This window comes from Sminthopsis crassicaudata, chromosome 1 (genome assembly GCF_048593235.1).
Source record: "Sminthopsis crassicaudata isolate SCR6 chromosome 1, ASM4859323v1, whole genome shotgun sequence".
Taxonomy (NCBI): Eukaryota; Metazoa; Chordata; class Mammalia; order Dasyuromorphia; family Dasyuridae; genus Sminthopsis; species Sminthopsis crassicaudata.
The window spans coordinates 145,225,387-145,250,494 of record NC_133617.1 but is presented as its reverse complement, the minus strand read 5'-3'; the positions used below and the strand labels follow the sequence as shown (position 1 = coordinate 145,250,494).

General features: G+C 36.2%; 1 protein-coding gene across 5 annotated transcripts in view; it reads left to right on the top strand.

Moving 5' to 3' along the window:
* The window catches only part of CPQ (carboxypeptidase Q), a 651,739-nt gene that overhangs the window by 71,098 nt on the left and 555,533 nt on the right, over window positions 1-25,108 (top strand). Inside the window, exon 1 of one of the 5 annotated variants that reach the window (XM_074268930.1) lies at window positions 5,233-5,400. The exons of the other annotated variants lie outside the window; for them this stretch is intronic. The gene's annotated coding sequence lies outside the window, so the exon portion shown is untranslated. Of the gene's footprint in view, window positions 1-5,232; window positions 5,401-25,108 lie in introns of those variants that run through there. 5 annotated transcript variants of the gene reach the window in all.

Below are 25,108 nucleotides of genomic sequence, written 5' to 3'. Positions count from 1 at the left end.
GTGCTAGTTTGACAGTGACTGATTCTTGCATGATCTTTGTATGACTGATTGTCCTATAGGCACCTCAAACTCAACATGTCAACAACAGAGCTCGTTATTTTCCCCATCCCTCTTCTGAACCTCCTTATTGCTACTGGGAGCATTGCTATTCTTCCAGTAATACAGATCAGCAACCTGAAGTCATCCTCAACTCCCACTCTTTCTTATCCCACAATATATTATGAAGTCTTGTTAATACCATCTGCACATCACTTTAATCTGTCCCCTTCTCTCCTCTTATTGAGCACCATTCTTGTGCAGACCCCTATCATTTCTTACTGAAATTATTATAATAGCCTCCTTATTGACACTCCAGAGAATGGTCTCCAGGCTTTTCCTTTTCCAATCCATATTCCAAATAATATTCCTAATAATAAAATGTAAACTCTGTAAGACATTTAAAGCATTCACAGTCTGGAGCCAACCTCCCTTTCCAGTCTTATTATGCATGAGCCTCCATTATACACTCTGATTCAAACTGGCCATTATGCTACCCTTCATATACATTTAATCTCCTAGCTTTGTGATTTTGTACTGATAAGCCCTAGTGCCTGGAATGTACTCCTTCATCACTTCCACATCTTAGAATCCCTTGTTTCCTTCAAGACTGCACTCAAACAGCTCCTTATATATAGGCCTTTCCTGTTTTCCCTCCCAGACACTAGTGTTCTCCTCACTGAGTACATCACATTTATTTTGTATTTATTTTCTGTATCTTTTTCTCTGTACATTTCGTTTTCTTCTGATAAAATGTCAGCTTCTTGGGGAAACTTTTTCCTTTTGTCTTTGCTTACAGATTGCCTATCATACATACACTACATGATTGATAAATATGCTAAATGATTGTATTGATTGATTGCTTCTTTACCTTGGCAGTTGTATCTCAATTTTAAAAACATATTACTCATTAATTCAAATTAATCTTAAATAGACAGAATTTCAGGCAGTGACAATACTAAGAAGAAAATTCAGGAATTTTTATGGGGGAAGATATTTTGGGGTGAGTGGGAAGCTACCATGTTGTTCTTGACTCAGAGTCTTCCCCTAGTTTTTGCTTTCTATCTCTGAAACTAAAAATCTCCTTTTCTTCCCCACCCTCAATGGCTGAAATGGTAACTGAAGGATGTGGGGGTGGAAAAGGGAAAGGGGACTCAGGAAGTGGCAGCCAGTGCTACCTGAATGTTTGGGAGGGAGAGGCAGCACATTATCATTTTAAATTTCCCAGGTATTTTCTCAAACTCACCCCTCCACTGCTCGGAGCATCTGTACCTCATTGAGGGCTTCATAATAAGAAAGGACCATGTTCCCCAGCTGTGCTCTTCTCAAGAAAGAATTTTTGATGGTTTGCATTTGGTGTTGAATAGGTCCTTGGCTCTGGGGATTGGCAGCAGCTGGGTTGCCCTGCATGCTACAACCCTCAGATAATTGGTAAAGAATTCACATAAGGCAGCAAGGCCGGTTTTACCCCATGGCCTGTCCCCATCTTCCCTGGGGGAGCACAGATCCATATAAACATGTAGACTGTGCTCTTTTATGGAAGAGGCCCAAGCATTTTCTTTCTGCTAGGCCATAGGGTGGGGAATTAATATGTGACCCCATTATATGTCTTTTATGTGTACACACACACACACACACACACATACACACTTTTTTTGTGGGGGAGAAAAAAAGACAAAAAGCAAAGAGGGATGAATAAACGACTTGGAAAGAAGCCTCAATTCCTGACAGCTGCAATTCTTTTTCTGTATTGTGATCTCTTTATATTTTGATGGGATTTAAACAGTGACATATAATTCAACCCTTGAGTCAACTCTCAGTCAGCAAGCATTTATTAATCTTAGCATAGGTTTTAAGCTCTGGGTTCAAAGAAAGGCACAAAAGGATCCCTGCTCTTAAGGAGCTCATAATTTAATTTGGAATTCAACATGTAGACAGCCACCAACTAATTATATACAGGATAACTAGAAATATCAATAGAGGGAAGGAACTGATTTTAGAGAGAATTGGGAAAACCTTCTTGTAGAAAGCAGGCTTTTAGATGGACTTGAGAGAAGCCATGGAAGTGAGAAGACAAAAAAAGAAAGCATTCCAGGCATGAAAGACAGGCAATGAAAATACCTGGATTCAGGAGATGGAATATCTTGTGTGAAGAACAGCAAGGATACTGATCTCAGAGTATTTGGGGAGAGCATGGTGTAAGAAGACTGGTAAGGGAATAAAGGTCTGGGTAAGGAAAGGCTTGAAATGCCACAGGGTTTTACATTTGATCCTGGAAGTGATAGTGAGCTATTGGAGTTAATTGAATTTGGAGATGAGGTGGGGAGATAACCTGGTCAGACCCGATCTTTAGAAGATTAGTTTTGAGTTAAGGTTGTATTGGAATGGGGAAAAATTGAGAAAAGGAGACCAACTCTTGCAATAGATCAGGCCAGAGGAGAGGATAGAGTTCCTGGCCTGGATTTAGAAAGCCCTGAATTCAAACAGGACCTCAGGCACAGTTTAGTGGTTTAAGCAACACTGCTTGGTTAAAATACAATAATAATAAGTATTATTTAAGTAAAATTCCCAGAAAATATTGAAATTTCACTTTGCTCAATAATACTAGTTGCTTTTTATCTCCTATACCTATTCTATCATTAAACCCAAATCACTACGGTTCTCTTTGATTTTGATTTATTTATTAATAATAAAATTTATTATTTTATAATAAATAAGCTAACAAGCTTATTTAGTTGCTGTTTGGGTCATGAGTGGTTCAGAGTGAATGCAAATAGCAATTGTCTCTGTTGGGCCAGAAATCTTGGGGCATCTTTAGTTCCCAGATACACACACACACACACACACACACACACACACACGTATGGGCATATACAAATACATATGTGTGTTCATTTCTTATCTAGATTTAATCACTGAATGGTCTTTGCCTCACTTAGCCAGAGATCTGTTAAAGACCTTAACCTAAAAAGGTTTAGGTCTCCCACTACATCCAGGGCCATTTCCAGTTGTCCTGAACCATATCTGAAAGAGAAAGAGAGGCTGGTGATTTTGCACAGTCCTATTTCACTTAAATACAATTCATGATATGTCATAGTATCATCTCCCTGATGTCACAGAGATATCAAGTCACTTAACAGCTATTTGCCTCATTTCTCCTTAAGGAGAAGGAAATGGCAAAGCACTCCAGGATCTTTGCTATGAAAACTCCATATGGGATCTTGAAGAGTTGGACATAACTGAACCACAATAGCCACTTGTCCCTTTCCTAGCATTCCTAACAAATGCTGAAATTAAATAATATAAACTTCTCTTTTTACCTGCCCATCTGGACACCAGTAGACTTTGGGTGAAAAGAACCAAGGAATTCAGGAAGAGAGAAAAGGAGGAAGCCAGAGGTCTTTGTGATCTAAGGCCTATTCAATACAATCTAAAATATTGGAGAAGTTATCCACAAATTGATAGTGATCCAGAACCCATCTAGGTCAATCCTGATGTCACTGGTGTTCAGCTAGTAAGTCAAGTCAAAACATGATCTTGGGTGGCGCCTTCTCTTTATCTTAATTTAAGTTTGGCACCAGTGCTCATGTCCTGACCTTGATTAAAAAATGTGATTCCTTCCTTCTACCTTACACTATCTTGATCATGTACAGGGCTGATTCGTTTCTACAGAGTTGATGCAGCACTGCTTGGTAGCCTTACTTTTCTGCTTTCTGGGAGTCAGACAACTGAATTACAATCCATCAGGGGTAGGTTTTTGAGGGGATGGCTGATGTCCATTTGATGACTGGTGCGTGGGGTCTGGGTGGGAGAACATCTTTTTTCTTGCCTTTTGGAGTGATCAGGGTCATGATTACTCTGTGCTAAACTTTTTGGTTTCTGGTTTTTGAACAGAAAGACAAAGTTGATGGACTCCTCTCCTGCCTTAATCCTGTGTGTGTGTGTGTGTGTGTGTGTAGACAGACATAGAAGGAGAGAGATAAGGAGGAAGGGAAGAAAGAGGGATATAAAAGAAAAGAGAAGGGAAAAGGAAAAGAGAGAGAGAGAGAGAGAGAGAGAGAGAGAGAGAGAGAGAGAGAGAGAGAGAGAGAGAGAGAGAGAGAGAGAGAGATCAAGAAGAGAGAGAGATGGTGAGAGAGACAGAGAGAATAAACACTTGTGCACCTTCCCTAATGTCTTGTGCACCCCACCATGTATATGCACTATAATGTACTTTCCCTAGGCAATGCTTGTAAGATGAATGAGTTAATAAGCATTTATTATGGACCCTCCATACCAAAGTACTGAACTAGATGCTAGAGATACAAACATAAAAAGAAGGCAGTCTCTGCTCTTAAGGAGCTGCTATATATGATTTTAGGATCATGGACCTAGGGATGCAGAGGACAGATGACTCAGCTAATTGAGAGACCATCTACTTTACTTCCTACACAGTGTTAGGGTTAGGATTAGGATTTAGGATCTATAATTGCTGAGCCAACAATTGTTCGATTTTATCTTAAGGGAAGGGGTTATTTCTTGTTTGCTTTTTATCCTCAATACCTAAAATTTGTGTGGCACTTAACTAAATTCTTGTTGACCATTTGATTATATGCTTCTTGAACATCATTCTGTTGTCATTTCCATGTACTAATGTTAGAATTTTATAGTTTCAGAATTTGAATTTTTTCAGTGATGATGTTTTGGACCAGGGCTTGACTTTGACTAGGGATGCAGAATCTCTTTCAAGTCTTGAATTCCTTGGTTCTAAGATCATAGGATTGCTTGGAGTTTATCTGTATCATTTATATCAGAAAAATCATATTGCAGAAGGTGGTTGAATTCTCTGGATTGAGAGGCAGTCTGAGGAGGATATAGTCAATATTCAAAATCCCACTACTTAACTTTGGAACAAAGTGATAACATTACTTCCTAATCAGTAATTCCTTACATCATCTGAGTAAGAAGGGTGCTTGTGTATATGCTTGTCTGCTTAATTGCAATCATGCTTCTTTCTTTGCTGAATTGAGGAGGTATTGAGGAGTGGTATCTCAAAATTCATGTTGCTGGGCTGAATGTCTGCCCTGGCTTTCAGGAGAAATCTCCAAGGTTGCAGGGCTTCTTGCTAGTGGGGCTAGAAATGCTTAGCAACCAGTTTTATTGTGATGGCACCAGAAATGATTAAGCTCAGGCAGAAACTTTTGGGGAGTCCCTACTTACATCCAGCTTGGCATTTCAGGGCCTGAAATCACAATGTTGTTAATTCTGCCTTTTTTTTTTAAGTCCTAAAAATATGGCAGCTCACATGAGACTATACAGCGGAGAATTTGGAATGAGAAAATGAGTATTTTCAGGTTTTTCTGTAGTTTCTTACTAGTTGTATGGGTAAGGTCACTTAACCTACATAACTTCAGTTTTCTTATCTGCTAAAACAGAGAATAATACTGTCTACCTCATAGATAAGGTTCTTGTGCTTAGTAAACTTTCAGTTGCTATGTACATATAATTTATTTTAATATTAACATTCTGGGTTTTTTTTGGGAGGAATGGTAAATACTATACTGGGCACATCCTGATGAGAGTGGGACAACTATTTTCAAGACTATACTAGATCAATAGACTAAATAAGAGGTGGATTGTCCACATAAAACCAGTTTGAGAAAGCAGAGTCTCCAGTTGTCCATGGCTAGAGCCAATGATTGTCCCTTTATATTATATATGTATATTTTATATTTGTATTATGCATATTTATAATATATACATATTACTTATTTTAAAAATAATTATTTTTAGTCAAAATTTTCAAATTTTTTTCTGCTAAGTGAGATAAACATTCTGTTCATTCTCCCTTCTAGTTCATCTTCTTTTAGTACAGAAGATAACTTTGTGTGGCCTTAATATTACTATGTAATTATATTCAATTATATTATTACTAGAATAATTATGCAATAATGCCTTGCATCTGTATTGCCCTTTATGGTTTATGAAGTATATATTTTTTAATATCATCCCTTTTCTTTTCTCCCTTCTCTCCTCCTCCCCTCCCCCCCAACAACCTTGTGATCTATGTCAAGTGCACATTGTTAGTTCCATTTTACATAGAATCCATTTGGATCAGAGAAATTAAGTAGCTTGCCTAAGGTTATACAACTAGGTTAGAACAGAACTGGGACTCAAATCTACAAGAAAATAACAAGTATATCCTATTGAATGCCCTGCTTTAATGGATTAGAATGTTTTGAAGTTAGAGTGCCACTAGCCAAAGCATTGCTGGTCCTATTTACATTTGAGTGATAACGTTTATCTATAATTGGGTGCTATTTAGTTCTTATACTTTGGTAAGCCCTCTTTTTTCTCCTCCCAAATCTGGCTTTTACTGTTGATTTATTTCATAAACCTTTTATTCAAAATACCCTTGTCCACTAATTCAGCACTAGTGATTATATGAAATCTAATGATGTTTTTCTTTCTTTCTTAAATACAGAATGTCTAAACTTTTTTTTTTTTTGGCAAAGCTACAAATTCAGTTCTAGAGAAGGAAGAATGTTTAGACCATCTCCCTTTATGACTTGTTGGGACAAGTTTATTTTTCCATTATGAGTTAACTCTGGGGTGAATCTTGAAAGATTTCCAGGAGAAATTATACTGTGATTTCCACTCCTCCTTTATCACATGCCTTTACAATAGAAGCCATGGTATCTCCTCTATCTACCTCATTGGGTTATTTTGAGGTTCTAGTGGCATAGCATTTGAAGGAAACTTGGTATAAAGGGAAAGAATCATGGCTTTGGAATCAGAAGCCATATGTGATAAGGACTAGAGGTATTATCTCCATTCTGTATGTGAGAAGACCATGATTTAGGTTAAGTAACTTTCCCAAAGTCACACAGCTAGTAACTGTTAGAGGTATAATTTGAAACAAGACTTTTGTGGGTCCAAGGCTAGTTCTCTTTTCACTATGCCATATTTCATCTACTGGTAACCTGAGGTTATATCTGAATCCATATCTGATACGCAAGTTTGCCAGAAATTCCTCTGAACCAATCTGCTTCTAGTGGAGCTACGGAACCAAAATGAATTGTAGGGCTGGTGGGGGTGGGAACGAGAAGAAAGAAGTGATTTTGTTTAGTTATTTATTATTTTAAGAGTATTTTTTCTAATTACATATAAAGACAATTTTAAAAATTCATTTAAAAATTTGAGTTCAACATTTTTTCCTCCCTCTTCCTTAAAATGGTAAGCAATTTGATAAAGATTACACACACACACACACATATACACACACACACACACACAATCATGTAAAACATATTACTATTAGTCATGTTGTGAAAGAAGAAACAGACCAAAAGGAAAAAAATGAAGAATGAAGATAGTTAAAAATAGTGTGCTTGATTTGCATTCAGAGCTAATCAGTGCTTTCTCTGGATGCAGACAGCAGTTTTCATCATGAGCCCTTTGGAATTGTCTTAGATCACTGTAATGCTGAGAAGAGCTAAATCTTTCATAGTTGATCATTGTTCAATGTTGCTGTTACTGTGTATAAAGCTCTTCTGGTTCAGGGAAGGAATTTTTATTCTCAGGCCCTTGAATTTGTTTTTAAACTATTTTGATAACTATATTTTAATCTAATTATTTTCCTTTGTAATCTGATGTAATTTTTATGTGCATCTAAAATATTATTCTTAGAAGAGGTCCATGGCAAGTAAAATGAAGATTAAGAACCCTTTATGTAAGAGAATGAGCACTGGGAGTCAGTAAACCTGGACTGTAATCCCAGTTATGATGATTGGATTGTTAACTGCATAAAAGTTCCTTTATCTCTCTGGGACACTGTTTTCCTTATCTGTAAAATAAGGGGATAAGGCTAAATGGCCAATAAGATCCCTTCTAACTTCTAAATGTATCAGCCAATGAACCTCTAAAAATATCTGCCATTCCAAACACTCCATCTCCTTCAAGAGCAGCTGTCAAATGAACTTGTCCTTTCCTCAACCTTTTTAGCTCATGGCACTGTTATTTGCCATGTACATGTGGGAGCTTAATAAATGCTATTTGATGATGAGTTGATGAAAGCCTACAATACCTATCTGGATGGGAGAAAAACAATTCTTGTGTGTACTTTATAGAGAAAAAGCCTGAGTGCAGCATAAGGCTCATTAATTTTAAACGGTCAATCTGGAAAATGCAAAACAAGGCAGCTTAATATTAACATAAGTACTCTGTATTGAAAATGGTACTTAAGAAAAGACTTATATCTTATTTTAGGCATTTGGGAATATTTGAGAATTAAATGTGGTCTGAGTATTGACCAAAGGGCCAAAGGAGACGAGGTCTGTCCTTGATGCAAATATTTCCTGGTGAAGATCTGGTGTCTGTTATAGGAGAAAAATATAATAGTTTTCAGCAATATATAGACAGGCTTACTGCCTAGTGCCCTCTGCTTTTTTTCTGTCTTTTATTATCTTTTTTCCCACTTGGGTCACAAGTATCTGCCATTTTGGAGTTCTTAAACTCAGGTAAGAGTCCATCTCCTCTAGACTCTTTTTTCATACATATAGTTCCAACTTTAGTTTTAATTATTCAATAATTGCTTTTAAAGCACCTATTGTGTGCCATAGAACAACTAGGTGGCACAGTGGATAAAACACTAGTCCAAGAGTCAGGAACACCTAAATTCAAATCTGGCCTCAGACACTTGTTAACTGTGTCACTTAACTTTGCCTCAGTTTCTGAGCTGGAGACTGAAATAGTAAGTCATTCCAATATTTTTGTCAAGAAAACTCCAAATGGAGTTATGGACAGAGGGACACAATTGAACAACAATGACAACAATGTCAGATACCCAAATCTATCTCTCTCTCTTAAGAGGCTTACATTAATTAAATCAAGGTGTTCTTAACATGGTGTACATGAATTTAATTTTTAAATATTTGAATTGTATTTTATTATAGTTTTTTTCTTTGTCATATGGTATAGTTTATGCATTTTAAAACATTATAGTTGTCCTAAGGCTTCTCTAGACAGCCAAAAGGCTCCATGACACAGAAAAAAATTAAAAACCAGAGGGACCCAAAACATGTAGACAAATACACATAAAATAGTTTTTTCTCTTCTTTTTTAGTTATCAATTCTTCAAAAGAGATGGAAGTGAGATTTCCCATTCATGAAATATTTAGCAAACCACTTTGACTATAGTAGAAAATGCTTATAATAAGAAATAAGACTGTAAAGGTAGATGGGAGCCAGAGTGTGAATGTCTTTGAATGTAAGACTGAATTTTTTTTTTTATCTTATCCTAAAATTAATAGGGAGCTATTGAAGATTTTTAAGTAATGGAATGACATGATCAGGTCAGATTTTATGACTGTGCTTGCTTATATGCATACTGCTAGAGGTATTAAGTGGAGAACTATTAAGGAACACTAATGAACTTTTACTTTGCAAATGTCTCTCATGTATTTTTAAAATTTGATTATCCCATTAACCTGCTGAAATTGATAGGGCAAATATTTTTATCCCTGCCTTAAGTGATGAGGAAAACTGAATCATAGAGAAGTTTACTAATTGCTGAAGGTCACACAGCTTATTGACTAATAGCAGAGTTGGCACTAGAACACACAGGTGCCCTGGCTTCTAGTTTCAGGCTCTTTCCATTAGACCACTCTACTACTCATGCCACATTCTAACACACTACCCAGGGATTATTTGATCTCCGGTATGTAACATCTATTTCATGACCCATAACTGCCCCAATTTTGATAGGTGTGGTTAGCTATGAGTGGACCAATCACTTCTGTCTTAGTGTGGAAAGTAAAGCAAGGAGTCTTATAATTGAATTTTAAATAGCTTCTTAATGAGGTACATGTGAAGTTCTGTACCTTTGTGAGAAGCACAATAAACAGCCGTGAAACTTTTTAGAAGCTGCTTATTGTAGACACAAAAGAGAAAGAGAAACCAGGTCACATTTTAATCCTGAAAGAAATTGGTCACTTGCCCTCTTAGTGTTTCCTAACCAGATCATCCCTTATGATTTGTGTAGAAGAGATGAGAATGATGGGAGGAATTTGAAAGCTTTTTCTTTGGCCTGATTTTACTTAATTCCTTTTCCATTTGAGAAAGGAGTCATGAGGATACATTTTTTTTTTTTTTTTTTTTTTTTTGTTAGAGGAGTGTAATAAGATCTTACAAATAAAATGAATTACTGATAAAAGTTTAAATGAAAATTGAACCAAAGATACATGGTAGAGGAAAGAAAAAATTAAGAAATAGATATGTTCTTGACTGGGACAGTTGCTACTTTTGGGATCAGTTTGGCTGAGGAGAAAAGTTTCATAGTGAGAGACTGAAAGAGTGTTTCATTGCCATTAATCAGAAAAGCGGTTGAGGAGAGGCTTATTAAGCACAGTATCCCTCAATTGGAGATGCTAGAAAGAGCTCTTTAATAAAGCAGTGATCCTCCATTGCTGGAAAGAAACATACTAACCAGAGCATGTCTAATGTTGCATGAGATACTGTGTGATCCTGAAGTTAGGTATATAACTAAAAATCAGATACAATGTAAAGTGATGTCTTGTAGAGAAAAATGGATGTTTGGCGAGACAAAAAAAAAAAAAAAAAAAAAGGCATGATACCCAGTGATGAACAGCAGAGAGTAATACTCATAAGGAACAAACTCAATAGAGAGTAATGGAATAATACTATCAGACCTCATTAGCAGCTATTCAGTGTCAGTGGCTTGAGGAGCCCTTCTACATGTGCCCTGTAGCTGATGATATATGCTTCTGGATATCATGGCCTTATGTGTTCCCAAGATGCATGTACTCTAGATGATTCCTAAACACCACAGAAAATATGTGGTTTTGGGACAGTGAATTCCAGGATTATGAGTGGATTGTTCTTTTATTTTTTATTCAGTTAATGTCTTTACTTTGAATTAAGTATCTTCTGTAGATGACTTGTAAAAATAAACATGTTGGTAGAGTTTTATAAGCTATATTTTGGAGTAAATTATGATCTAAATACTTCCTGAATTCTGGGGTAGCTTTTTAGAACCACCTCGGTTAATGGGGTTTTGGTCGCTATACTTGTTAAATAAAATTGGCTTTGTAGAATCAGTGTGGAATAGGAGATTTCCAGTTTCAAGTGCAATCATCCTTTTTTAAAAAAATTGTATTAGGCTGTGTAAATGCTTGTATTATTCCATAAATTAAAAATATATACACATACACATGTAAGGGTCCAAGGTCAGGCAAGCTCAATTGAGATATAAGTGGACCAATGGTCTTTATCCCCGGATGTGCTTAAGAGTTGAGTACTTAGGACTTCCTTCGTGGGTGGGACCTCCACCCATGGTGGGAACCTAGATCTCGCTCTGAAGTCTCGGTCAAGTTCGGGATGTAGACTTCATCATTGATTGGCTTGTGTCTGTGACCTCATTGACTCTATTTAAGCTCCAGACAAGGAACACCTCTCTTCCTTTTTCTCCTTCCTCTTTCCACCTGGAGCCTGGACAGGAAGTCGATACTAAGGTATGAGCAGGAGGTCATAGGGTAGATGTGATTTACGGGAATAAAGTTTAAGATTGCTGCTCATTTAAACTCTCGGGTGCTCTGTTATGCTTCAACTACTTTCTATGAGATAGTAGCCAGAGGATTCTGAACACCTCAAAATAAAGGTGAAATTGATATTATTATTGATATTATATTTACCAGATTTTCTCTGATAGGCCTAGGAATAAGGACAGATTAGCATTAGTTAGGGAGAGGAAAATATAACCCTAACATACACATATTTCAAAAAGAAGTCCTGAATAGAAATTCAGGAGCACTGTTTCATAATTCTAACTAATACCTTAGGAAAATGAACTTTTTTCTGGGCCTCAGTTTCCTTATCTATAAAATGAGATCTCTAGTCTAAGATTCTGACAAAATCACTTAGCTTCAAATTTTTTATCTGCAAAATGGGATAATAATAGTACCTACCTCACAGGGTTTTTGTAAGCATCAAATAAGATTATATATAAAGTGCTTCACCAATCTTAAAGTACTATTTATGGTTGTTGATCTTAATATCCCTTGGTTGTTCTTGATCGTCCTTGATTTCAAAGGCAATAGCTTTAAATTTTTTGAATAACTTTCCCACTTTGAATATGGCCTAACAGTCAAGAAAGTTGTAAAGAATAGTGAAAATATTGTTAATACTTGTGTATGTGTGTGTGTGTTGCTGAATTAAAAACTCTTTTAGAGCAAGGGCTATGGGTTTTATTTATTTAAAGTTTATCCCTCTTCAGCTTCTCTAGAACAGAATGATATTCCTCCCTAGCCAAGTTATATTATTCTACAGTACAGGTTGAAATCTGCTCATGGATCTTTTGCTCTTCTGAATTCTTGCATAGATTGAAGGGTCTAGTCAAGCTGAATTACCTTTGAAAACTCTACCTAATGGTAAGACTTTGTAGGAATTTATGCAACCTGTTTCACAGAGATAATTTAATTAAAAGAAGAAAAAAAATCACTTTTTTTGTGAGTGGTGATGAGGAATGCTTCTTTGAAAAGTATGAGTGCTGCTTCCCTGGGTGAATAGATTTATATCTGTCCCAAGTCAGGATTAGGACAATTTCCACTCATGTATCATTCAGCAAGGATTAGGACCAAGAATGGAAAGCCCTCCAGACTTAACAGAAAATTGTTGAAATGGTTTGTCAACAAATACCAGGGATTTTCTAATGGAGGGAGTTTGGGATGAGGAGAGAAAAAAAGAGTATTGAACTAAAGCCTCACAAGTTAACATAGTACAGATTTTAAACCTGAAAAGAAATAGGGAAATTCAAGGAAATGCAAGGAAGAAAAGAGGTGACTTTATAGGAAGTATTGGTATCATTGCCAGCTTTGCAGGTTTTTAGGTATGGTCAAGAGGAGTGTTTATCTTTTTGTGGACATGACAACTATGGAAGTTGATGATAAAGAGCAGACCCTTGGCAAGTCAGAACCAGGACAATACAAAGATCATTTAGCAACAAGCTGTGAAGTAGGAATACAAATTCAGGACCCTGAGTAAATCTAGGCAAATTTAGGATTGGGACACTTCAAACTCAAAACTGGCTTGGCATGTACAATCAGAATACTAGTGTTATGAGGCAGAACTCTGAAACAAGGATTCTTACAAGTTGTTAAGTCAGTGGAATTGATAAAGACAATAGTATTTCTGTACATGTACTTAGTACTTACTATAGTTCTACAAGATTCACACCTATGATAAGAGAGTATATAGGCTCAGACAAACTCAGCCAGAGACTGAGCCAGAGAAGATAATTGGACCGAAGACTGGAGGCTGGAGGGAGGTGGAGCAGAAGCCCTTGGACTTAGATTCATTCACTTCATCTCACACCGACTTGGTGACAGGCTCTCCTCCTTCCCTTCTTCACTGAAACCAAGATTCCTGAAGGCCTCCAGAAAACTAGCCAAGCCCCAAGTGAAGGAGATAGGACTTTGAAGGAGATAATAAAGGATTTGGACTTTAACACCTGGCTGCACTTGTGGTGATTACTGACCTGAAATGAAGGCTACTCCCAGAGATTCCCAAGGAAACCAAATCAGAGAACATAACATTTAGGAAACCGAAACAAAGAACATTATACACTAGGATTTGTTATCCTACTTTTATAAAGCAATCCCTTTGGTAGTTTTTGCTTTTTATGACACTGAATAAGTAAATCAATTGAGGTATTATTATTATATTATTATTTGACTTTCATTGTCTACTCTACCCAGCTAGTGATACTAACACAAGTTTTATCATAAGGGTAATCCTAACCCTTTAGGACAAGGATTCTCAAGCATATTGTTATGGATACTTTTACAACTGGTGAAATCTATGAATTCCTTCTTAGAATAACATTTTTAGAAACACAAAGGAAGCCCATTGCATTAAGATAGAGTTATATAAATATTTTTAATATTCAAATCCATTGATTCCCCAAACTTATCCAAAAACCCTCTCTGGGGCTGTGGATGTCAGGTTAGGGGCTCCTGTTCTGGTTTGTGTACCTAGTGATGGCCATTAAAGGCCTGGAAATGTTTAGCAGGGACCATTCACACTAATACGCATTTCATATTTTATAATCATTATCACTGACTCACATCAGTGATACTTCTGACAGCAGCACAAATTTTCTGTCCACAATCTTTGTTGCACATCAGCAACAACACCCCATGGGCTTTTTCCTATATATACCTGATTCGCTAATTACTAATGTTAGGAGAATGTCTTGACCTTGCTGTATAAAGTAATCTCACTATAGAATATACAGGCAGATTTCCCCAATTTTCAAGTTTCCTTAGTGATCACCAGATGAAAAGAATATTGCTTTGGTCATAATAGATGCTCTATAAATATTCGATTCATTCAATTGCCTAGATAGAAAAGACTAGAAAAAGATAGAAAAGATACAACCTGCTCTTCAATCACCAATATTCCTCATGAGAAAAAAAAATGGAATGCTTTCAGATGCATTATCCATATCCCTAATTGTGGATAGATTTCTGAGGGCCTCAGAAGGCTCTAGAAGCAGAACTCTTTTTGATTGTCTATCTAGAGAATATTGTCCTTGAAAACACTGCTTAGAGGATCTTTTACATTCATCTTCCAAATATAATTATACAAATTCAGAAAATTTTACGTATTTCTTTTTTTAGTTCATGCCTGTCTTGGTACTTAAAAGAGTTGTTTCAAATGGCAAATAATAGGGAAAAAATTAAACAGCTAATGATAAGAAACCAAAGAGAGAGATAAAGGGGAAGGGAGAGAGGGAGGGAGGAAGGAAAGGAAGGAGAGAGGGGAAGAGACAGAGACAGAGAGAGAGAGAAGAAGGAGAAGGAGGAGGAGGAAGAGGAGGAGGAGAAAAGAAAGTAAGGAAGAAATGAAGAACGAAAAAGAGAGACAGAATACAAAATAGCCTAAGAAAAGATTTTTATGCTTAAGGTTAATTGGAAGTCAATTTCTTATTTCTGATGAAAAGCCTGAATGTCTCTTTAAGATGTCATGGTCAGACCAAGCACATGTGCCGTCATACAGGAGCAATCAATATTTTTCATATACCTCCTCTGCAGGGTAGGGCTAGAACAGTTTAGAGTGTAATATTTGTGCTAGCCACTAGGTGATGTTTCAAAATGAAGCTTCTCCAGTGCACTTCCCCTGAGCATGTGTGAACAGTTATTTCCAATTTTGAACAACTATGATCACAGCATAGTCCTTTTTTGTTTTCCTAGAGTTATACATGCCTTCACTATCATAAATTTCTTATGCCTCATCCCCATTCTCACCACCATTCATATCTTTTTTCATTTACTCTCTAACCAGAGAAATGCTATTCATTCATACGTGCACTTTCATGATTAAATGGAGTTTTTACTACTATGGAAACAAATTTATCCATATTGGCATTATGAATCCTGAGCAACCTCTCACTCCATCTGAGTTCTGAAATCATACATTCCCTTTAGCCAGTTTTCCATTTCCAAAGACATTTAAAGGTCATTTGTCTTTAAGAATTTTGATTTCAAAGGTAAAGGGGCTAGTGTCTATCAGCTCATTACATTCACTTTTCATTAATTTGTTGTTTTTATAACAATTGCTACTTTTTCTGGTGGCAAAAAGAACCAGGAGATAGCAGAGGTCAAGAGAGCTAGCATCTGAATTAGAAAATTTTTCAGACAATGGTGATATTCAGAATTGAAAAAAATAGATTCCAGGAATCCAGACCAATTGACCCTTCCAAAATTCTAGGCTGGATTAGTAAATAGATTATTTATGAGCACTTACAAGAGGAAGTGATGATTGCCAAGAACCAAAATAGGTTTACTAAGAAGTCAAGCCCAAATAATCTTTCTGAAATAGTTCTTATATTGATAGAATAAGAGAGTGTCATATACCTACAGTTTTGAAAATGTGTGCTGCAGCACTGGGGTAGCAGTGAACTCATAAGAATGCTTCCAGATATTTTAAATTTTTGGGAGGAACACAGTGATACTCAATATCTCCTTAAACTACAAGTTAGTTCAATTTTAACATGAGATTGGTTATATTTCTTTTTAATGATGTTCTCAAATGTAACTGTGTACTCTACAATAATTTTATCAACAAAACTTGGATGAAGCTAGAGAAAACGATTATTAGGTATAACACAAAGTTGGGAAAGGTAGCTAATATGTTTCATGGAAGAATCAATACGGCCCCCCAAAAAAAAAAAAGTTTGGATTAGCGTTAAATTAAAACTTAATTTAATGGCACTTAGTTCAATAAATTAACTGTACAATCTCTGTAACAAATGCCTTTAAGAGACCCCATACTAGTCAATCAGAACATTCCTGAAGGTTAAAATAACCAATCACAGAATGTCTGCCCATTGTATTCTTGTATTCTTTATCTCTTTTAAAGATTATTGGTTGCTAGTGCTCAGTTGTTGGCTACATACTTCTTTCCTGTTTAAAAAATGTTTTTTCTCTCAGGTACTTTTAGAAATGGAAATGGAAATGTGTTTTTCCAGAGATATTTGAGAAGCCTAGATTTTGGCTATCTTAATGTTTATTTTCTAGCATTCTAAATCATTTAGCATAGTCTTGGGGTTGTTCTCAACAGAAACTTTTCCTGGTTGGATTTCAAAGGAGATGAGTGTAGTCTGAGTCAATGTCAACTCTTTTTTATTTTTTTACTTTTATTTTTGTCATTTCCAGCTTCTTGCCCCCTTCTCATATCACATCAGCATCTATTTTCATCAACCACAGAGGCTATATACATTTCTCCTCTTTATACCTTTTATACAAATGGTCTTTCTTGCCTAGAACATTCTTCCTTTTCAATTTTTTTTCAGAGAATCCCTAGGTTATTTTAAAATACATCTCAAGTCCCATACCCTATATGAGATATTTTATATTCTCACCAGTTTTTAATATTTTCATCTTAAAATTACTTTGTATTAATTTGTATATATTTTGCACTTATGCATGTACATGTTGTGTTCCTGTAGTAGAAGGTAAGCTTCTTGAGGATGGGGGAATTTTTGTTTTTTATCTCGTATCCTAAGTGCTTTGAACAATTTCTTGAACATACTAGATCATTAACTTGTTGAAATAGGCCATGTTGAGAGTTGTCTCATTTTGTGCCATATATTTTAATTTTCTTCCATGTTGATATAGATTCTTCACCTTTGTTCTAGCCATATACAGACAGATGGTTGGGCAATTACTCCTTTCTCATTCAAATGTTATTTCCTATCTTTTAAAATGCAGTTGGGGGCAGCTAGGTGGCTCAGTGGATAGAGCACCAGCCCTGAATTCAGGAGGACCAGAGTTCAAATGTGGTCTCAGACATTTAACACTTCCTAGCTGTGTGACCCTGGGCAAGTCACTTAACCCCAGCCTCAGAAAAAGAATAAGAAAAAAAAAATAAAATGCAGTCAGTTCTACCATTTTGTGCTTGCTTTCTTGGTCACTTTTTCACTTTCTTTAAAAAAAAAAAAGGTGATAAAGAAGTATGAGGTCAGTCTTTTACTTCTGAGAAAGTCTGATTTTTTTTTTTTTTTTTGTCTTTTCCCTCTATTTTTCCCCTTTACAGGATCCTTTTAATTAGAGTCCACTAGGTTTGATTTGGCTGTCAATTATTATTATAGAATTCAATTCAGCCAGCAATTATTAAAGCACATTCTTAGGTACTAAAATCATTATCTTTTAGCAGTGTTTGTCTGTGGTATTCTACCTTTTCTGGTGCTTTTTCTACTGGATATCTATTTAGGAAATGGCACAAATGGTCCAGATTATTTCTCTTGTCTTCCCCTCTGATTCCCAATAGCAAAAACAAAATCAACACCCTCTCAAACAGAATAATTTATCTCTTGTGTGTCTTGGGAACTGTGGCTAGAGAAATGGCATTAGAGTCAGGATGACCTCTTATACGTACTATTATGATTTTGGGCAAGATGCTGGATAATAACTATTAACATTTATATAATGCTTTAAAGTTTGCAATATGCCTTTTATCCTCAACATTGGAGAGTTAGAGATTATTATTATGTCCATTTTATAGATGAGGAGACAGAAGCAGTCAAAGTTTGTATAACTTGTCAAGGATAGAGGAAAAAAGAAGAGACTTGGTTAATCACAGGGTCAAAAAGCCTGGAGTGAGGGGGTTGGAAGAACAGGGAAGGATCAGGGAAATAAAAATTGAACTGAGGATAGAAAAATAGGTTTAGGAATAAGTAGAGAAAGAAATGGGAAAAGAGGAGATTATGATCAGAAATGAGAGTTTTACTGTTCAGAATTATATGTGAGTTATGATGATGGTCATATAAGATGGTAGTAGCTGATGTAGAGTGACGTTTAGATCACAGATATGGAGACAGATAAATTGGGAAACAAATGTATTTGAGAGACTTCAGCATATATTTTGAAGTCACTACATATGAGGATAGATGTTGGGATTAAAAGGAATTTCTTTTTTACTATACTATGCATTAATTTTATTTATTTTTAAAAAATATTTAATTTTGAACATTCTTTAAAAAAAAAAAAACCTTGAATTCTAAATTCTCTCTCTCTCCCTCTTTCCCTCTTCCACTCTTGAGAAGTCAAATCATATCATATGAATTATATGTAAAAAAGAGGCAAATTTTTTTTTAAAAGTACCCTTCAATTTGTACTCAGTTCTGGAGGTGGATAGCATTTTTCATTAGGAGTCTTTTGGAGTTGTCTTGCGTCATTGTATTGATCAGAGTAGCTTAGTTTGGAAAGAAAAAATCTCAACTAGACACTGAAGTTGTAAGGGAATGTTTTTCATTTTTATCTTCATATTCTTAGTACAGTGGGATCAAATTACACATTTGGGTCTATTTTAGAACTGATCTGAGGGTAATATGACTTCAGTAAACTAATAAATGGACAGTTATATGGATAAAGGGCCAGATATAGAGTCAGAAAGACAAATTCAAATGCAACCTCAAACATTAGTGGGTAGCACTGGGCAAGTCATTTAACTCTGTTTCAGTTTCCTTATCTATAAAATGAACTGAAGTAGAAAATGGCAAACCACTTTAATATCATTGTTTCTTATAGGGAGACCCAAACCTGTAATTTGATCCCTGGATTGATCTTAGTCTGATTGTCTTGGAATCAAAGATAATATAGTTCTGGGAGTAAGCCAGAATAATAACATAATAATAATGAGAATGGTAACATGGGTTATGCTAGAGGGAAGAGGAAGGAAAGAAGTATTTATTAAGTTCCCGGTATGTTCCAGTATTATCCTGAATACTTTACAAGTATTGACTCATTTGCAGTAGTCCTGGGATTGTTACACAGAAGTGAACTCCTGCAAGCATGTCCTTTCTGGACTTGCTATTCCTACTTTCTTGCTACATATCTTCTCTGTTTTATACTTATACTCTTTCCCTCTTACCACAGCCTCTACTAAAGGAGGAGTTACTATTGGTGGTGTGCCACAGTTCCCTTTTATTTTCCTGACTCAGTTTCCCTAATTGTTCTGCCTCAAACCCCTTAGTTGCACCCCTTCTCGTTCATTAAGACTGATATAACTCAAAGGTTATAAATTGTCAATGTGTAAGCTCAAGATTAAGGGGGAGTCCAGACTTTCTGGCTCTAAGCTGGACGCGTCCTTAACTCCTGTCATCAAGAATTTATGGTCCTACCGCCTATCCTGTTGTTGTTGTTCTTTATTTCAATTTACCAGAATGTCTTGTGCCTCCACCCACCCTGTCAGAACCATATTGATGGTTCCTTCCCACTCTCAATGCTCTGATAATGCCCCTGCCTCAGTCTACCCCTGTAGCTGAGCCATAAACTTTCTAATCTCTATCTTGCCTCAGTTTCTCCGGCATTACATTGGGAGAGTTGCCTTTGTTCATTGTCAGTTTCACCTACTAGTGTGCTTCACAATCATAAATGGCCCTTTTAAATTTGTATGAAACATTAAAAACCTGTTGTTTGAAGTGTTAGTTGTTGTTAATGGGTTTCTAGAATTGATTTTTTTCTTGAACATTAAGTTGAGCCTCATTCAAATTGTCTTGCTTTTCAGATGAATTTAAGAACCTTATGATTAGCACTCATTTGCATTTCTGTAACACTTTTCATTGTACATAATTATTCATTCTTTTTCACCATAGCCCAGTCAGACAGCTCCTAGGAAATAAGTTACAATTATCCCCCATTCGATATCTTATCCTATTCTTTATAATAGTAGTTGAAAGTAAGACAACAAGACAATGTGGAAAACTGGAATAAGATCCTGGATTTAGTGTTAGGAAGGCCAGATGCAAAGACTGTCTCAAGCATTTAGTTGTGCTATTCTGCAGAATCCTCTCAACTTCTCAGTTTCCTTACTTATATCAAGGAGTCAAATGATATGTGCACAGGTTCCATAGGGGAGTCCTCTCCAAAGGTTTAAGCAAAGAATTTTGGGAAAGTTCATCAACTAATCAAGAATCTCCCTTGATCAACCACCTACATACAAAATGGGGATAATAGCCCTTTTACCTATCTCATTGTGGTTCTGAAGGTCAAATGTAATCAATCCTGTGAATAAGGGACTTTACAAACTTTAAAATGTTAAAGAAATATCTGTTACTATTATTATTGCTCCCTTAGGTCCTATGAATGGTTACTGAGGAGGGTGTCTTGGAACAGAAAAAGAGAACAGTTTCTAGCAAGGAGGATTTCAAGATATTGTATTGTGTCACCAACTTACTCTTGAACATCATAAACATGTCTCGGATGCTTCGCAAGCTCAACATGTCCATATCAGAATTCATTTTCTTTCCTCCCAAATCCTCCTTACTTCCAAATTTTTTTGTTTGTTTGTTTGGCGTATTTGTTTTGCTTTACTTTGTTCTCTTGCACTTAGCATAGTACCTGGCATATAATAGTGATTTAATTAATTAATATTCATTAATGCTTGTTAACTTGACCTATTATTGTCAAGGATACTCCTATTTCCCCAGGCATCCTCAGTCCTCCATTGCACTCAATCTCACATGCCCAGTCTCTTGCTAAGTCTTGATCTTTCCACCTTCACACTATCTGTCCCCTTCTCTTCACTTATATATATAGGTATCATCCAGGTTCAGATTCTTATTAATTCATGCCTGGATGATTGCCATTGCTTTCTGATTTTTCTCTCTACTTCCAGATTCTTCCTACTCTAAGATACCTACTCCAGATACTTCCTACTCTTCCTTGGATATCTACCAATGTGGTATTCCCTCAAATTGATTCATGTTACACTCACCTTCATTAAAATCCATTGACTTCCTGTCAGAATCAAATAAATTAAAAATAAACAAAAGTAAAGTCCTATATATGGCTTTTAAAGTCCTTCACTCCCTGGATTCTTTTTGTCTTTCTAGTCTTTTATACTTTCCTGTTTTCATAAATCCTATGATCTCTTGATCATAGTTCTTACAGTTCCTTGAACAAGACTCTCCATCTCTATATTCTGTAACATTTCACTTATGATATCAATTGTATCTGGCATACTCTACCTTCTTATTTCTGTAATGGGTTTTCTTGGCTTTATTTAAAATTCAGCTTCAACCTTACTTTCTACAAGCCCACCATGCCTTTCCTAATGCTCTCAGCTGCTAGTAGTAACTTCCTTCTGAAATTGCCTTCCACGTACTATCTCTATCTATCTATCTATCTATCTATCTATCTATCTATCTATCTTATGTGTAACATATTTTTTGCATATTGTCTTCTCCATTAGAATATGAGCCTTTTAAGATCAGGGACCATGTTTTTGCCTTTCTTTGTATTCCTAGGACTGAGCATGATTCCTGGCATATAATTAACATTTAATGATGTTTATTGATTGACTGAGGGTGGGAGCTATCAAAAGCACAAAAAAGACTAGAAACAAACATAAATTTAGTGAATACTGGGTTACCCAACACTTTATTTAGGCACCTTGAAAAATGGAAGGGAGATTGCCCTTCCTTGATGATACAAACATCATAACAAAACCCACACATTTAGAGAGAATGATGTTTTTAATTTTAAGTGCTATGTACTCTTTCCTTATATAGTAAAGGTTGGGAAGTTGTGGTATGGCAGGAAATGATTTAAATAACAGCCTTAGGGTAAAAATATGGAACTTGTAGTTATATCCAAGAGAGATGGGATCTTCTATCCAATGAGCTCAAGCTGCTGGAGCCTCACTCAGAAAGAACATTGATTAGCCTGGGCAGCAGAGCACTATGCCTGTAACTTGATAGGGAATTAACAGCCGTTACTGACTTTCAGGGTAGAAAACCTCCTTCTAAACCATAAAGCTTTACTGCCAAAATGCAGAAGTTGCAGTTAGAGTAATTTTTTTTTTTTTCTTTTGAAGCCACCCACAGCCAGGGAAGATTCAAACCCCAGAGGATCTGAATTGGTCCACCTGGTTTTTCTTTTATTCATATATACAGAGAGAGAGAGAGAGAGAGAGAGAGAGAGAGAGAGAGAGAGAGAGAGAGAGAGAGAGAGAGAGAGAATGTCTTGTCTATAGATGCTATGCTCAACTATTGTCCATGTAACTTGTATAAAATAAAATAATGATAAATCACATGAAGACAAAGTTCTCCTATGGGTAAGAGTGAATGGATACTTGTTGTCCTGGAGCCTGGGTTGCATCTAGTGCCTCTTGTGGCATGATTTTTAGTGTGCCATGCCAACTGTCACATTTATTGTGAGACCAAGGGGACCAAACTGTACTACTCTGAAGAAGGAGTGAGTGCAGTTCTAAATATTTTACCTCCTGTAGATAAGCAGGGTGGATAGCTGATGAGAACTATAGGGGACCCGCTCTGAGTATGGCACTATCTGGAGTCCTGTGTTACATGGCACACTTGTCCTTCCTTTACTACTTACATTTGTTCCTCCTTTTACTATATGTGTTCTGTTATACCAGACTTGAAGATACTACATTTTATTTTTTTATCTGGATCTCAAAATGCATAAAGATTATTCAGTTTGGGCATCAGAGAGAGCTATTGTTTTTTATAGCTTATTTTATAGATGAAGCTGGGATAAGTGGGTAGATTTCCCAAGATGAACCAAAATCTTTTTTTTTTTTTTTTTTAATAATAATAGTTTTTATTTACCAGATATTTTGCATGGGTAATTTTACAATGCTGACAATTGCCAAAACATTTTTTTTCAATTTTTCTCCCTTCTTTCCCCCTCCCCCCCATGGCAGGTTGACCAATACATGTTAAATTTGTTAAAGTATAAATTAAATGCAATAAATGTATACATGTCCAAACAGTTGTTTTGCTGTACAAAAAGAATTGGACTTTGAAATAGTGTACAATTAGCCTGTGAAGAAAATAAAAAATGCAGGCGGACAAAATTAGAGGGATTGTCATCTCCCAAGGTTCTTTCGCTGGGTGTAGCTGGTTCAGTTCATTACTGCTCTATTGAAACTGATTTGGTTCATCTCACATCCAACAGAATTGATCATCATATAGTATTGTTGTTGAAGCATATAATGATCTCCTGGTCCTGCTCATTTCACTCAGCATCAGTTCATGTAAGTCTCTCCAGGACTTTCTGAAATCATCCTGTTGGGATGACCCAAAATCTTATAGAACCCACCTCCTGATACCATTTAGTGTTCTTTGTTTTATACTATAATGTATATATGTTTCAATTAAATATTAGCTGCAACTGTCTTTCCTATAGTCACATATGTTAAGGAACTTCACATCATATGAAGTTCCTTCACTTCATCAGGGTGAAAGACTCTTGGTGTGAAATTCTCTTTACCTTGCTTAAAGCAACTCCTTGAGATGATGAGAGCCTATAACAGAGTGCTAAGAATGGAGAGAAGGGGATATATTCTAGAGATGTTGCAAGGGTAAAATTGACAGGCCCTTGAAGAGGTGGAAGCGTTAATCTTGTTAAGGAATAAGCCACTTCATATTGTTACTATTACTATAGATAATGATTTCATTCACATCTTTTGAAAGTATATAGATAGAAATAGTATGGGAAAATTACTATTCTGCTATTATTTTCCTAAATTTAACATTCTATAAACTATTGCACAAGTGGATAATAACTCCTTTTTGTTTTTGAATACAAAGGATGAAAGCTCACCTTTTTAAAGACCAGTTAAACTTGCAGTGGTCCTCAAAATTTTTAAATAGGGGCCAGTCACTGTCCCTCAGACTGTGGGAGGGCTGGACTATAATAAAAACAAAACCTCACCCTTTGTCTCCGCCCCTCAGTCTATTTGCCATAACCCGGCAGGCCACATAAATGTCCTCAGAGGGCCCCATCTGGCCTGTGGGCCATTGTTTGAGAACCCCTGAAAGCATTCTTCTGGAAATGATAGGAGCATGCAGGATGGTGGGGATATAGGCTATTATATATCCTACTCCCATGTGGTTTTGATTTTTTTCATTAAGACTTTATTTTGGAAATTTTTCATCCTACATAACTTAGAAATTCTGAGTTTTTGTGATGATGATATCTATAAGACATAATTCTTGAATGTTGATGAATCAGTGTTATTTCTGGGAACTTATAGGCAATGGTTTTCTCTGAGATAATGTTCTTCAAAAATAATTTATTGGTTGAATTTTGCAGGGTATTTTGAAGCCTGTATTTGTAGTACAATAGCTATTCTGACAAGGCAAGGACTGGCTGCTTTGTGAGAGGGTTAAGTTGTTAAAGACTTTGGGATATGTAAGTAAGACAGTTGCTGCCTTCAAGGAACTTAAGGACAAACATAAAGGTTTCTAGAAAGAAGAGGTGAGGAGGGTGGCAGCATGCTCTGAAGGTAAAATGGTCTGAAAGTGAGTGAAAGACCTGAATTGAGGATAAGTAAGACAAAAACACACTTCTTTAGTTTCAGGGACAAAATTCAAATTTCTGAGGGGGAGAATTGGTGATGAAGGCTCAAATGAAGGTAGCATGATTTTAAGATGGCCAGGAAGTACTGGAGGAAAGAGAACACTTTTTTGTAGACTCACTCTAAGCCTTGTAGCAGCTGAAACCTCTTCTTTTATCTTAAGCTACTTAGCTTTTAAAGAAAATTTATT